This window comes from Hippopotamus amphibius, chromosome 5, assembly GCF_030028045.1.
Source record: "Hippopotamus amphibius kiboko isolate mHipAmp2 chromosome 5, mHipAmp2.hap2, whole genome shotgun sequence".
Lineage (NCBI taxonomy): Eukaryota > Metazoa > Chordata > Mammalia > Artiodactyla > Hippopotamidae > Hippopotamus > Hippopotamus amphibius.
The window spans coordinates 40599351-40602799 of NC_080190.1; the positions used below are offsets into that span (position 1 = coordinate 40599351).

General features: G+C 42.6%; 1 pseudogene; it reads left to right on the forward strand.

Moving 5' to 3' along the window:
* The first annotated feature begins 813 nt into the window (after positions 1-813).
* On the forward strand, positions 814-2173 carry LOC130853609 (ras-related GTP-binding protein A-like; annotated as a pseudogene).
* The last annotated feature ends 1276 nt before the right edge of the window (positions 2174-3449 follow it).

Below are 3449 nucleotides of genomic sequence, written 5' to 3' on the forward strand. Positions count from 1 at the left end.
AACCCCCATCAGGTTAACAGCTGATTTCTCAGCAGAAACTCTGCAAGCCAGAAGGGAGTGGCACAATATACTTCAAGTGATGAAAGGGAAGAACCTATAACCAAGAACACTCTACCCAGCAAGGATCTCATTCAGATTCGATGGAGAAATCAAAAGCTTTCCAGACAAGCAACAGCTAAGAGGATTCAGCACCACCAAACCAGCCTTACAACAAATGCTAAAGGAACTTCTCTAAGCAGGAAACATAAGAGAAGTAAAGGACCTACAAAAACAAAAACAAAACAATTAGGAAAATGGTAATAGGAACATACATATCAATAATTACCTTGAATGTAAATGGACTAAATGCACCACCCAAAAGACATAGACTGGCTGAATGGATAAAAAAACAAGACCCATATATATGCTGTCTCCAAGAGACCCACTTCAGACCTAGGCATACATACAGACTGAAAGTGAGGGGATGGAAAAAGATATTCCATGCAAATAGAAATCAAAAGAAAGCTGGAGTAGCAATACTCATATCAGATAAAGTAGACTATAAAATAAAAAATGGGCCGGAAGTGGGTGGCAGCGGAGACGCAGAGACTCCTCTCCGGAAGGCGAGCGTTTCTCCGGAGCTGCTGCAGCCCTCTACCCTGTGGCGCTCTCCCCCGAGAAGGAGCTCACGGGCCGCCGCCTCCCCAGCTTCGAGCTCGCGCCTTCGGCTTCCCCCGCTGCACAGCGCGTGGCCCAGCAGGCGGAGCTCCCGAAACCCCCGGCCCCTCCCTTCCTCCAACCGCGCTGTGGTTAGGCCGCGACCTGAGGCCCAGTCCGCGGCAGCTCCGGCGGGTGATGCCAAATACAGCCATGAAGAAAAAGGTGCTGTTGATGGGGAAGAGCGGGTCGGGGAAGACCAGCATGAGGTCCATCATCTTTGCCAATTATATCGCTCGCGACACCCGGCGCCTGGGTGCCGCCATTGATGTGGAGCACTCCCACGTCCGATTTCTGGGCAATCTGGTGCTGAATCTGTGGGACTGTGGTGGTCAGGACACCTTCATGGAAAATTACTTCACCAGCCAGCGAGACAACATCTTCCGCAATGTCGATTTACGTGTTCGACGTGGAGAGCCGCGAACTGGAAAAGGACATGCATTATTACCAGTCGTGTCTGGAGGCCATCCTCCAGAACTCTCCTGATGCCAAAATCTTCTGCCTGGTGCACAAAATGGATCCGGTTCAGGAGGATCAGCGTGACCTGATTTTTAAAGAGCGAGAGGAAGACCTGCGGCGTTTGTCTTGCCCGCTGGAGTGTGCCTGTTTTCGAACATCCATCTGGGATGAAACGCTCTACAAAGCCTGGTCCAGTATTGTCTATCAGCTGATTCCCAATGTTCAGCAGCTGGAGATGAATCTCGGGAATTTTGCCCAGATTATTGAGGCCGATGAGGTTCTGCTGTTCGAGAGAGCGACGTTCTTGGTCATTTCCCATTACCAATGCAAAGAGCAGCGTGACGTCCACCGATTCGAGAAGATCAGCAATATTATTAAGCAGTTCAAGCTGAGCTGCAGTAAGTTGGCCGCTTCTTTCCAGAGCATGGAAGTTAGGAATTCTAACTTCGCTGCTTTCATCGACATCTTTACATCAAACACGTACGTGATGGTGGTTATGTCGGATCCGTCTATCCCTTCTGCAGCTACTCTGATCAACATTCGCAATGCCAGGAAACACTTTGAGAAGCTGGAGAGAGTGGATGGTCCCAAGCACAGCCTCCTTATGCGTTGAATATTGCCAAAATGCGCTCTGAAAATGCTGGATTGCCCCCCCCCCTTTTTTTCTTTTAATATTCATAATGTCGTGTGCTTAAAAGTGGGCTTTGAAATATGTGCTGCTTACTACTTCCATCCTTTTCTTCCCTACTCCCCAGTCTTTAAGCCTTGGACGCTATTTACTCAGCTATCCAGTAGAGCTTCAAGATGGCCTTTCTGAAAAGTTGGTATGGTGTAACACTAAAGTAGCTGGTGGTGTATGTGTGTATGTGTGTTCTGATTACCTGGTTATAATAGATATACACATCAAAGCCTTTACCATATCTTCCTGTATTCCTTACAAGGTTGCAAAGATGGAATGTTATTTTATCAGCAAGGTATTAAAATGCATTTATAAATTTTTTGGTTTCAATCATGAATAAACATTTGCTGTTAGCAATTTAAAAAAAATAAAAATAAAAATAAAAAATGTTACAAGAGACAGGAAAGGACATTACATACAGATCAAGGGATCCATTCAAGAAGAGGAGATAACAATTATAAATATATATGCACCCAATATAGGAGCACCTCAATACATAAGGCAAATGCTAACAACTATGAAAGAGGAAATGCAAGGCAGAAATAGAGACACAGGTGTAGAGAACAAACATATGGACACCAAGTGGGGAAAGTGGGGAGGGTTGGGGGGAAATGAATTGGGAGATTGGGATACCAAATTGTACACTCTAAATATATGCTGTTTATTGTCTATTAACTGTATTTAAATAAAAGTTCTAAAAAAATAAAAAATAAAATAAAATATAAAATAAAATAAAATACCATCATCTTTTGCCAAAGACTAGACTGAGAAGTCCTAAGACTAGATGGAGGGAAATGAGGGAATGCAGCAGGAGTAGGGAGGGGAGGTGTTCCAGACAGAAATCCCTTGTCATCCATGCACTCCTTAACATACCTAAAACTACTTTTAACCATTTTAAATAAGAAAGTGGCTGAGAGCTTTAAGCTTTTAAATTGTAAATTAGAGAGCTCCTGGTAATACAATTCAATAAAGCAGGATTAAAACACAGCCAGGAGATTACAGTAGGTAGGAAAATGTACAATTATAAAAATCTGCAGATATATTGATTGCTTTGAGTTGCAAAGTACCATCAACTGGTCAGTGGTAGAAACAAGAAACTTCAGGCGCCTTTGATCTCCAGAAAAAACACAGTTCTAGAGGAGTAGAAGAGCTAGCCTCAGCTCAGCTTCTCATTTGCTTTGTCACATGCTCATACCACACCTAGGACTTTAGGAGTGCTGAGTCTTGTCCCATGTCTAGTCATGTCCTCCATTCCTTATGTATCCCAACCTATAGAGCTCTTCTGTAAACACCTTAAACAGTATATGTATTATTTAGTGATAAATCAAACATAGTCTGATTAACAGTTCTGCTTTTTAATGATTTTAAAAATCACAATTTTTATTTTCTCATTTTCGAATGCCATTTGCAGGCAGTTCCCATCTTTAGATGCTTTGAATTCATCACTTGTCTCACTTGACCAGTGGTTCTCAACTTTGGCTACATATTATTATAAAATGATCTGGAAATTCCTTTCCATTCCATAATTAAACACAGAAAATGAAAGGGAACTAGTTTCAACAAACTGAGTAACTTTTTTTTTTTTTTTTTGCTAAAAACAAACTTCATTAGTGGG